We start from the raw sequence: 13,241 nt of genomic DNA on the forward strand, positions 1-13,241 counted from the left end.
CAAAAATTGAAACATTCGCTAAAACTTAATATTACTATATTCCTCTAAAACTTAATATTACTGCACTCAATAGGAAATTACACTAATATGAATTCTTCATACCCTGGTACCTATTGAAACCATCATTACCTTCTCGTCCTGCATTGACACATAGCCAAAAGTCCCCTTCACAATATACCTGACAAAGGAATTGTCATAAATCTTCTATACGATGTACTCTCAGATTCTAGGAGCCTTCCTCCAGTCTCATAACTTGCATGAATATCAGTGAGCATGCATGTTATTTTCAGGCTTCCACTCTATCCATATCTCAATTATTGTTGTGCCTTGGTCAACCCATCTTCTACTCTCCTGAAGAATTGCATTGCAGCCCACCACATTCATGAGGACAGTGCAAACCAGAATAAAATATAATTGAAAAATACTTTTAAAAATAAATTAAAATACAATAGAATAAAGATAATGTTAATATTTGGTTTTCTAAGTCAATATGTGGCCCACAAAGATCCTTATAATGGGTTAGTGACCCAGTATGTACTTGAATTTCACAATACTGCTGCAAAGGATTGGATTAATTTAATAGAAAACTACTCTAAGAATCACTGGGGAAGGAATCTACTAGTCATGGTGGAGATATTATTTTAAGGTCACATATATCCATTTTGTAACCAATAAAATAAGGAATTTTAATTTCTTCAAACCTCTATAACCCAAAAATATCAAAGGAAAAACAAAGGAATTATGTACAAGATATAAAGTAACTCCAATTCAATCCATAAGACAAAATTACAAAGTGATTTATTAAAATAAGAAACAACTTTAAAATTAGAAAGATATTTAGTTGTCGTGGAGCAACACAGAAACATAACAAAAAGAATTATGTTGTCTAAGTAGATTTGCTTATTTGATAATAAGTTATATATAGGCTATTTTTATTATTAGCTATTACTATGTGCCTGGCAAATAGTAAGTCATAGATATAGACATAGACATAAACATAGACATAGATAGATCTAGATCAAGGTCTGGGTCTGGGTCTAGGTCTAGGTCTAGGACTAGATCTACACATATACCTATATCTTTATCTATATCCAGATCTAGATCTAGATCTGGATCTGAATCTGGATATATGAATAATATATAAAGAGAGACATAGATAGAGATAGATTTAGATATTGATATCCATGTAGATATAGATATATGCATATTTATATTTGTATATTTCACTTACTATGTTCCAGGGACTGGGTTAAGTCCTTTACAAGTATTATCTAATTTGATCTTCACAACAACCATGGGACATAGATATTATCATTATCCTCATTGTACACATAGGGAAACTGAGGGAGACAAAGGTTTGCCCAGGTTCACAGGGTAAGTGTCTTGGGCCAGAATTGAACTCAAGTCTTCCTGACTCTAAGTCCAGCATTCTATCTACTATACTACCTAACTACCTCCAACCCTATAATGATTAAACTCCAAGGGAATAATTTTAAAAGCTAAATAAATTATGAAAAAAACTTATTTGGAGGAACAAATGATATAAAATCTTAATAGAGGGGGCAGAGCTAAGATTTTGGAGGAAAGGAAGTGAGCTCTTGAACTCATGACATGATCGCTCAAAAAAACATCCAAATAACACCATAGGAAAATGCCTGGAGCAGCAAAACTCACAGAAGAATGTGCTGAAATCATCTTCTAACCAAGAACAGCTTGGGAGGTCAGAACGAGGAAGCTGCTGTGCTGATACAGGAGTCAAGCCCAACCCCACAGTCACTCTGACACAGATCCAATCCCTGGAAGGCCTCACCAGAGAGGAAGACCCCCACCCCCCCACCCCCCCGAGCCTCTGAATCAGCTGAAGCACCAGTGTCATCTGTAACTAAGCTCACAGTCTGGTGAGAGCAGGGCAGGGGGGAGACTACAGGGGTCTATGCTAGTGCTGAGGCAGAACTTGGATTTTTCACACCTGCTAAGAACCAGGAGGTAGGCTTCAGTAGCAGTGGCCCAAGTGGGGGAGGGACACAGGCTTATTGGAGGTAACAACCACAACACACTTAAGCTGGTTGATTAGTAAGTTGGCCTGGGGTCATCTATGGACCAGGGAAGAGGCCAGGTGAGTGAAGAACCTGATCCTCCTTAAATCATACCACCTGGGAATTCTTAAGCTTCGGATACTGCAGCCTGGAAACAGTGCTCCACTTTAAGGAGCTAAAAGTCAAGTAAAAGAAAGGCAAGATGAGCAGACAGAGAAAGGTGAGGACCATAGAAAGTTTCTTCAGTAACAAGGAAGATTGAGGTGCACCCTCAGAGGAAGATGTCAACATCAGGGCCCCTATATCTAAAGCTTCCAAGAAAAATGTGAATTGGTCTCATAACATAGAGGCACTCAAAAAAGGCTTTGAAAATGAAGTTAAAGAGATAGAGGAAAATATGGAAAGAGAAATGAGGGTGATGCAGGAAAGACATGAGAAAAAAGTCAACAGCTTGAAAAGCCAAGTGGAAAAGCTCTCTGATGAAAATAATTGCCTAAGAATTCGGATTGAATAAATGGAAGCCAGTGACTTTATGAGACACCAAGACACAATAAAGCAAATTCAAATTAATAAAAAATAGAAGTCATTGTGAAATATCTTCTGGGAAAAACTGCTGACCTGGAAAATAGATCCAGGAGAGATAATTTGAAAATTATTGGTCTACCTGAAAACCATGATCAAGGAAAGAGCTTAGACATCATCTTCCAAGATATTCTCAGGGAAAATTGCCCTGAAATTCTAGAAGAAGAAGCTAAAATAGAAATTGAAAGAATCCACTGATCCCTCCAGAAAGAGATCCCAAAAGGAAAACTCCTAGGAATATTATAGCCAAATTCCAGATCTCTCAGGTCAAGGAGAAAATATTGCAAGCTGCCAAAAAGAAAGAATTCAAGTACTGTGGAGCTCCAGTCAGGATAACACAAGATCTAGCAGCTTCTACATTAAAGGACCAGAGGGCAAGGAATATGATATTCCAGAGGGCAAAGGAATTGGGATTATAACCAAGAATCACCTACCCAGCAAAATTCAGCATAATCTTTCAGTGGAAAAAATGGGATTTTAATGAAAAAGAAGACTTTCAGATATTTGTGATGAAAAGGCCTGAACTGAATTGCAAATTTGACTTTCAAATATAGGACCCTAGAGAACTATAAAAAATTAGAGTTGGGAAACATGCCTTGGGTCATGCAGTGGGTGACTGTCTTGTGTCTGAGGCCGGGTTTTGGCTCTGATCCCCCTGGGTCCAGGGGTGATGCTTTGTCCACTGTGTCACCTAGCTGCCCCATGATGACATCTTTAGGGTTAAATTGAGGGGTAAGGGGAATGCACTGGGGGAGGGGGAAGGGCAGAGGTGAAATCCTACATGAATGAAACAGGAAAAGGCTTATGGAGTGGGGGGAAGAGATGGGAGAGGATCTGGGCAGTAAATGAATGTTACACTCATCAGAAAAGGCTCAAAAACCTTAAACTCATCAGAGTTGCCTCGAGGAGGGATTAACACACACACACACACACACACCCAACTGGGTGGAGTAATCTCTGGGCAGTAAATGAGCCTAACACTCATCAGAATTGGCTCAAAGACCTCAATCTCATTAGAGTTGGCTCAAGGAGGGAATAATTTACATAGTCAATTGGGTGGAGTAATCTCTCTAACCCTGCAGGAAAATAGGAGGAGAAGGAGATAAAGAGAGGGGGGCAAAAGAAGGAAGGGCATATTGGGGGAGGGGACAGACAGAAGCAAATCCCTTTTGAAGAGTGATAGGATGAAAGAAGAGGGATAATAGAATAAATATTATGGGGAAGGTAATAGTATGGAAGGGAAACAGTTAATAATAGTAATCATGAAAAAGAGAAAAGGGGGAAAAATGTACAAAAAATATTTATAGCAACTCTTTGTTGAGGCTAAAAATTGAGAATCAAGGGAATGCCCATCAATTGAGGAATGATGGAAGAAGTTGTGCTATATGATTGTGGTAGAATGGTCTTGTGTAATAGGAAATGACAAACAGGATGATCCCAAAAAAACATGGAAAGACTAATGAACATCTATGTATAGTGAAGTTGCAGAGCTGGGAGGACATTATGCATACTGACAGCAATATTGTTCAATGAGCAATTGTGAATGACTTAACTACTCTCAGCAATTCAATGATCCAAGACAATCCCAAGGAACTAATGAGGAAGCTTGCTATCCACCTCCATAGAAAGAATTGATAAAAAGAACACTTGTGGATTGTACATTAAAAAAAAAACTTAATGGAAGGAATGAAATAAAGTAAAAGTAATAATGAAGGAAAAATAATACTTTTAGACTTCAAATTATACTAAAAATATAACCATTAAAATTGTTTGGTACTGAATTGCTAAAAATTTTAAAGCATATTGGTTGAACATATCTATGTGGGTCACACATTGTCTTAGAAAACAAAAATTAACTATATTTTATATCATTTTTAAAATTTATTTTACTAAGCATTTCCCAATTACATGTTAACATGGTTCAGGCTCATTGAGAATTTTTGGCAGCCATATGTGATCTGTGAGCTGTCAACTTGACACCTCTGGTTAAGACCGGTATTTTATACAATGATTATACATATACAATGATTAACTCAACATATATACATGACAGCAATATTCAAAGTCACAGAAAAAAAGAAGAGGAACCAGATTAGTTTTGCCTTGCATGCCTTAACCAAACAAGGAAGAGGAAAAATAGCATTTTGATTGAATTAATTTGAAAAAAATTGCATCAACAAAATTAAAATGACTAGGAGAAGAATAGAAGATAATTGGACAAAAAAAATCTTCATATCATATATTTAATAAAGGCATTATTCCCCAGGTGTATAAGGAATTAGGACAATTACACAATACTAAAAAGCATTTCCCCAGCTAATAAGTAGTCAGAGGAAATGAATGAACAGCTCTCAAAGAGAAATAAAAACACTTAACAACTATATAAAAGATTGCTCTCCAAATGACTAGTATTAAGAGCAAAATAAATCATAGCAACTCTGAGCTTTCACCTTTAGAACCAGAAAATTGGCAAAGATGACCAAAAAAATGAGAATGGTCAATGTAAGAAGGATTGTAGAAAGACAGGTTCAGTAATCCACTGTTGGGTGAATTATCATTTGAACGAATCTTACTGGAAAGGAATTTGGAATTATGCTAAGAAAATGACTAAATTACCATTCACTTTGATATAGAGATCTCATTCCTAAGCATATATACCCAGAAATATATTAGGGCTCCATATCAACCAAAAATATATATATTATACATATGTGCATGTGTGTGTGTGTGTGTGTGTGTGTGTGTGTGTGTGTGTGTGTGTGTGTGTGTAAGCATCTCTTTTCTTGTTGTAGGAATGATTTGTAAATAACGCAGATGCTCATCAATTGAGAAGTGCCTAAACAAGTTGCGGTACATGAATGTCATGGATTATTGCACTGTAAAAAGTAAAGACTATGAGGAATAAATAGAAGCATGAGGAGGCTTATATGAACTAATGAAAAGAGAAGTAAACAGAATCAGTAAAATTATCTACTCAACTACAGTAAGATAAATAGAAAGAATAAGTGAAATAATTAATTGAAATTGAATGTTGTTAAATTATAATGATCAATCTTATCCCCAAAGAAGATGCCACTGGGTATTTCCCTCCCTTCCTTACAAACACTAGAGACGAGGGGTATGAAAGATGGGACATACTACTAGACTTGTTTGAAATATAGTTTAGTTTGATTGAACTTTCTGCCGCCTCTCCCCCACCCCACCCCGCTTTTTTGTATTATTCTTTGCTTTGAGGGATGACTCTCTAGGAAGTGGATGGGTTTATTGGGAAATAAAAGAGGACATAAATTATTTTTAAGTCCATAAAAAATTCCTAATACTTAGGAGTCACTTGACCAAGACACACATGAGATATCACCAATTAATTAATCATCAAACATTTACTAAACACCTAGTATGTATGAAGTTCTCTACTAGGTGCTGATGATAAAAAAATAAATAAATAAACATTAAGTAATCTTAGTCTTGAAGGAATTTAACATTTTGTTGGGATAGACAATATGGCATGTAGTTTTATGTGTGTATGGAATAAATATAAGGTAATGTGGAGTGAGGGGCAGCTGTGTGGCACAGTGGAGAGAACACAGGTTCCAGAGTCAGGAAGACTTGAATTCAAATCCAGCCTTAGACACTTTGTAGCTATGTGACCTGAGGAAGTCACTTAACCCTGTTTGCCTCAGTTTCCCCATCTGTAAAATGAGCTGGAAATGGCAAACCACTCTATTATTTCTGCCAAGAAAACCCCAAATGGGGTCACAAAGAGTTAGACATGACTGAAATGACTAAACAACAAGAATAAGAATTGGCTGGTAGCATCAAGAAAGTCTTATTAAGGGTGGCATTTGAACAGAATTTTGAAGGAAACTAGATTTTAATAGTTAAAGATATGGAAGGAATGTTTTCAAGACATGGAAAAAAGCCAGCACAAAGGTCAAGAGAAGGGTGGTAAAGTGCTCTGTGTGAGGCACACCAAGAAGGACAGATTACTGAGAACTTACAATGTGGAAAGGTGAATAATGAATAAAAATACTGGAAAACTATTGGGGTGAGGTTGTAAAAGGTTTTATAGAAATATAATTATATATTGCCAAACATCTTTTTAAAGAAATAAAGAATGACAAATTACTAGATATCCATTACTCATGACTGAGCCATGACAATAGTTTTTTTAAAAAATACATTTTGGGTTTCTCCAATTACATGTAAAAATAATTTTCAACATTTGTTCTTTTAAAAGTTTAAGTTCCAATTTCTTTCCCTCCTTCCCCTTCCACGTCATTGAGAAGGCAAACAATTTGATATTGGTTATACACGTGCAGTCATGTAAAACATATTTCCATATTAGTTATATTGTAAAAGAAAACACACACAAAATAAAACAAGAAAAATAAAGAGTTTTTAAGTGTGCTTCAACTTGCATTCAGACTCCATCGATTCTTCCTCTGGAAATAGATAGCATTTTTTGTCATGAACACAATACAATTTTTTTCTTTAAATCTTACCTAAATTAATTTAGAAGTAACTGCTATACTAACCAAATTCTCATTTTAGTCTTTTATAGAGCCAAATAAAACAAGAAATTTCATTTAAAGGGGGGAAAGAGTTTAGAAACTCAAGAGAAATGCTAGGAAAGCAAAGGATTTAAAGAAGGATAACACTTGCAGACCTAAAAGTAAATTACAATTCAGTAGTCATTGAAACTACTTCCTATTGGTTAAAAAATTGAACAGTGTGTCTATGTAACAGAAAAGAAAAGGAAGAATCAGAAACAGAGGAACTCAATAACTCAGTGTTTGATAAAGCTGACAATATAATCTACTTGAAAAGACTTCTCATTTCACAAAATCTGCTAGGAGAACTTGAATATAATTCAGGAAAAAATAGGTTTAGGCTAGCACATTATGCCATCCACCATAATAATTTCCAAATGGATACTTAAGTATAACAGGTCATATGACTTATTTAACAGAAGAAAATGGATGGGGTATTTTTACCATTGATTGCTATGGAGACAATTCTTAACCATATAAGGGATCATAAAATCATGTCGATTACATGAAATTGGAAAGGTTTAGCAAGAATAAAATCAATAAAGGTAGGATAAAAAGAGAAAACCTTAACTGAAAAAAAACTATTATATCAACTATGTCTAATAAGGGTCTGATATATGAAATTATAGGGAATTAACACAAATACATATGACTAACAGCCATTTATTCACCAATGGATAAGTTGTCAAAAGAGGAAAATTGAGTACCTAAAAGAATTGTAAACTATTAACAACCATAATATTATCTTTCCAAATCACTAAAACTAAGAAAACTCTAAATTAAAATAACTTTCCAGTTTCATTTTATACTCACCAAATTGACAAGATGTGAAAGATGGAAAAATTCATTGCTGGAGAAATTAGGAAAACACAGGCTCATTGATAAACTCCTGATGGAGATGAAAATTGCTACATTGGAATTATGCTAAATAAAGGATATATCCTTTGACCCAGAGATCCCATTGCTAGGTATACATCTCCAAACAGGTCAATGACAGACAGATCTCATAATCAATCAAGTCATATTCAAATGACCAAATACTCTCAATCATAGGATTAGATGTTAAGTCTTTGAAACTAGAGAGATATTGCACAAGATTCCTAATAGTATAGGCCAAGAGAACAGTGTCATAACACAGGAATAATCTATAAGTTATCAAACTATCTTAGATAAAAATAATAATAATAACTCACATATAGATAGCACTGTGCCATGCACTTTACAATAATTCTCATTTGATCTTCACAACAACTCTATGGTGTATATACTATCATTACCCCTATTTTACAATTAAGGAAACTAAGACAACCATTGTGATTTACCTGAGGTCAGGAAATATTAGAGGTTAGATTTGAACTCAGGTCTTCATGACTTTAAGCCTACCACTCTGTTTACTGTGACTCCACTTAGATGTTCATGGAGATGTGGTAGTATTTAAAAGTTTTCTAGAAGAAACGTGTCATTCCACTAAAATCCCTGAAGAGGAACTGGGTTGTGGGAGAGGGGAATAAGGAAGAGAAAACTCAACTTGTGCCTTGGCCTAAGTTTGGTCCATCACCTCCTGTTGCTGAGAAGATGGACTTTAAAGCCTCAAAGGGTCATAAGGATGTGGTATTTTCCATTTTCCTATCAGCATCCTAGTGGATTCCCAGGTCAGCTAGTGGTAGAATCTGTTCTAGGACCTAATGAAAGATGGAGAATAGATTCATTATTGTGCACATCAAAGTGTCTACTCCATACCTTGTGAGAATGTCTTCAGAGGGGCAGGTCTTCAAGCAACCAGGAGCTGGGTCATCCCTTTGCCACATGTGCTAAAATACTTAAGCCCACTTTCCCATGTGGTCTGTGACTTCTAGAGCCACAGATGCTTTTACTGTATCATTTTAGTAAATGCCCCTTTCTAAAAGCTACTTGTGGCTAGCCGACTAAAATTTATTTTCAATTTATAACCTTGAGAGGAAGCAGGCATGGAGGGCTGAAAGGATGATATTGGCAAAAGCTATTCACAGCTCCTGGGGGTATCTATAGAATAAAGAATTGGAATTGCAGACATGCTCTGTGAGTCTGAACTCATCAGTGTTAGAGGGAGATCAGATAAGGTCAGATAAGATAAGAATGTCCCAAAGCTTACAATGGTTACCAGATGTACCAGGTTTAACATTTTAGCTCTTTATGTATAAGCAAAGACCTAGAAACAAAATGAATGTTCGTCAATTGGGCAAAGGCTTTTTAAAATGTGGTACATTGATATAAAGGAATATGAAGAATTCATATTCAAGAAAACATGAATTAATGCAGCTTGAAGTGAGAACTACAAAAACAGTACATATAATGGTTCCAACAATGTAAATGAAAGCAACAATAAAAATGACACCGAATGCTGTGAAATTACAGTGGCCATGACCAATCCCAGTGAGGAGTTGGGGAAAATGGACTTCCTCTCCTGTGTAGAAGGTACAGATTATGTATTTGGAATATTGTATATTTTATTAGACATGAATGATATACTGAGCACTTCTCTTTTTTTAAAATCACTGTTATAAGAGATGACTCACTGGTTTAGGATGGAAGAAGGATATATTCTGAAATGAATTTGACATAAAGACAGAAAATATCAATTCAAGTTATAAACTGTTTAATTATTGTTGGCATCAATGAATAGTCTACTTTTTTAACCAAGAGCTCAGAAACAGAAACTCCCTTGAACATCTTTGCTTCTATTTTGAGTAATTTGGTTAATGTTAAAAGACCTAGATTATATGATAAGAAACATGAGGATTAATTTTGCCCCAGAAGAAATATCGGGAGCATAGAGGATTTGAAATTAATATTGCTTCTAATTGACAGATGCTCTAAATTTATTACTTGAACTTAGAAATCCAACATCATTGCATACTTATTTGAAGATTTTATTCATTAAGGTTAATGTTACTAAATCATCCACTTTAATAGGGCTTAGTACTGGTCTTTTGACCCAATTCTGGGTTTTAATATATTTCTCATAATTCATGGATGAATCCAAAATATTACATCTGGGCTCTGACACATATTAGCTGTGTAACACTGGGCAAGTCACTTAACCTCTGTTTACCTCACTTTCTCCAACTATAAGATGGGGACAACAATAGTACTTATGCTGCAAAGTTGTTATGAGAATCAAATGAGATAGTATTTATCAAGTGCCTGGCATAGAGTAGATATTATATTCCCTTTTTTATTACCTTCCCTACTTGAGGGTGTTTACTCCATTTGGGGTCAGTTTGAAATGTATATTTCATATATTTTGTTCTAAAAGTAAGACACCAAGTTTACTAAGCAGGGTTGGAGGTGAATAGCCGTCACACATGGGCAGATCAAAGTGTTAGAAAACACAACATTGGCAGTTAAGAGGAGAATGAATTGGAGTAGGCAAAGAGTTGAGGTAAGAGCAATTAAAAGGTTATGGCGTGGGGCAGCTAGATGGTGCAGTGGACAGAGCACTGGCCCTGGAGTCAGGAGTACCTGAGTTCAAATCCGGCCTCAGACACTTAACACTTACTAGCTGTGTGACCCTGGGCAAGTCACTTAACCCCAATTGCCTCACTAAAAAAAAAAGGCTGTTGTGGCTCCAGGAGCTGCTCTCCTCCTGGGGCATGTCTTACAAGCCCAACTTGAACGCCCACATGCTGGGCACATACCTGAACCCGACTGAGAGTGTTCATTCTCCTTCTGCTAGCATGGCGCATCCACCCAGTACCGGCAGCTGATCAAAGACTATGAACCCCCATCTCTAGGCTATACCCAGGCCACAGGGAGCAGCCAAGTACCCCAAAGCAAATATGCAGAACTTCTAGCTATCATTGAAGAGCTAGGGAAAGAGATCAGACCCATGTATGCAGGGAGCAAAAGCACCATGGAGAGGCTAAAACGAGGAATCCTTCACACTGGCAGATTAGTCCGGGACTGCCTGGCAGAGACTAAACGAAACACGAGATCCTAGCCTCCCACTTCACTTCCAAAGTTTTCCATTTCTTTGTGAAGAAGAAAGAATAGCATTTATTCCTCTGGTGACTTTCAAAACATTCATATGAATCTCTTATTTTGAATGGTCCAAAAGTTTGGGTTCTTTCTCCTTTTCTTCCTCCCATCCCCACCACAGTCTATAGGGATAGAAGAAAAGACAATTTTGCATTTCATTATAAATAGTTATGAACAACCTAGGTCACTTGTTGTTGTTGTTGTTGTTGTTGTTTATTTTTTTAAAAAGCATTGAATCCAGAAACTGCATGTAGAAAGTTCACTTATGTTGCTGCCTGCTATAGTTTATTGCCCTGCTAACCTGTCCCAATCTTTGGTTTTCCTCTTTGAGTACAATTAAAACATCACCCAAAGTGTCATTCTTTGCACCTTTTCAGCAATCTCCAATAATTCTTAAAGATTTTTTCATGAGTCAATGCCAATGGGCACTTGGCTGTCCCCGGTTAGGGCCCCATGACAGAGACCTTGCTTTAAAAATAATATGGGGTTTGTTTTGGTTTTGGTTCGTTTTGGTTTTGGTGTGTGAGCATTTGCGTGATTGTTTGTACTTTGAAGTAAATTTAAAATGCATGAGCTATAAATACAGAGGACTGATCAGCCTACTAAAAAATTAAAAACCCAGATAGTTACTTTTCAGAAGAATATTGTAGATTTCACATCTTGAGTTTGCCATAGAATGATTTTTTTAAATCTGGATAAATAACTAAAACTGTTATGTGTAACTTTGTATGCATTTATTACTTGTAATATAGCTTATTTTTATTTTTTTTAAAAAATGATATTGTAATAGTCCAGAAAATGAGAGCATAAGTGAGAGTGGTGGCTTGGGATTAGAGAGAGCCAGATAGAGATGAGAAAATTTGGCAAAAGACTGACTACTTAGGGTAAATGAGAGCAAGGTGTCAAAGATGACCAGAAGGTTGCCTGCCTAAGTGACTGGGAGAATGGTGATTCCCTTGATAGTAATATGAAACTTTTGGAAGAGGGGAGGATTGGGGAAGGAAGTTAACCAAGTTCTCATCTGGACATGCTGAGTTTGAGATGCCAATGGAATGGTAATGTGGGACATCCAGTTTGAAATGTCCAAAAGAAGCTAATGATGTAAAGAGCAACCAGTCTCTGGAACATAATAGATATGTGAGCTGTGCAAGTCATTAAACTTCTTGGTGCCCCCAAGCAACTCCCCAAGACTATCCATTACAGAACAGGAGCCAGTTTGCTTTGGCAGAAGATTTCTCCTGGCCAGAAATTCTCTATACCAGGAAAAGTAATAAATCTGGTCCAAAAATAGAATAAAATAGAAATCAGGAGATTCTGCAGTGTTCAGTGGCTGGTGAAAGCAGCACAACTTGTGCAAAAAGAGGGAGATTCTGAAGACATCAGGGAACTTCCATTCTACTGGGAAAATATAACAACAACAATGAAAATAATCTCATCATTATTATAAAAAGCATTTGCATAGCTCCTTAAGGTTTGTAAAGTCTTTTATATATGGTATTTCATTTGATCCTCCTAATTACCCTGTAAAGTAGAAGTTATTATTATCCCCATTTCACAGATGAGGTAATTTAAGGGGAAAAGCTTCACATTAGAGATGTCCGTAAGTTGTTATATGAAATAAGCCTGGGATTCTCAGAGGCCAGATAAGGAAGGCGGGCATCACAGCTATACAAGGCAGCCTGTGCAAAGGCATGGAGATAGGAGGTGGTGGGTTGAGATTAAATGAAAGCAAGTAGCTAGAACCAAATGGTGTCAAAAGAAGTAGGGTGAGCTAAGTCTGGAAAGGTGGGTGGGAGGCAGACTGCAGAGGGCTTTAAATGCCAACAAGATGAGCTGGAAGTTTGTCATAGAAACAGAAGATAGCCACTAAAGAATTCTGAGTGGGAAGAGTGGTGCGGTCAGAGAGCAATGTCTTATCACCTATCAAAGAGCCACCCTTTCAAATTGAAATATAATATATAAATATATATGTGTGTGTGTATGTATATATATATATGTATATACATGTGTATATATGTTTGTTATATATTATACATACAGATATAAAATATGTACA

The 13,241-nt window shown here is 36.3% G+C and overlaps 1 pseudogene; it reads left to right on the forward strand.

The window, feature by feature from the left end:
- The first annotated feature begins 10,800 nt into the window (after positions 1–10,800).
- LOC122726613 lies at positions 10,801–11,147 on the forward strand (annotated as a pseudogene).
- The last annotated feature ends 2,094 nt before the right edge of the window (positions 11,148–13,241 follow it).

The sequence above is a fragment of the Dromiciops gliroides genome, chromosome 4 (genome assembly GCF_019393635.1).
Source record: "Dromiciops gliroides isolate mDroGli1 chromosome 4, mDroGli1.pri, whole genome shotgun sequence".
Taxonomy (NCBI): domain Eukaryota; kingdom Metazoa; phylum Chordata; class Mammalia; order Microbiotheria; family Microbiotheriidae; genus Dromiciops; species Dromiciops gliroides.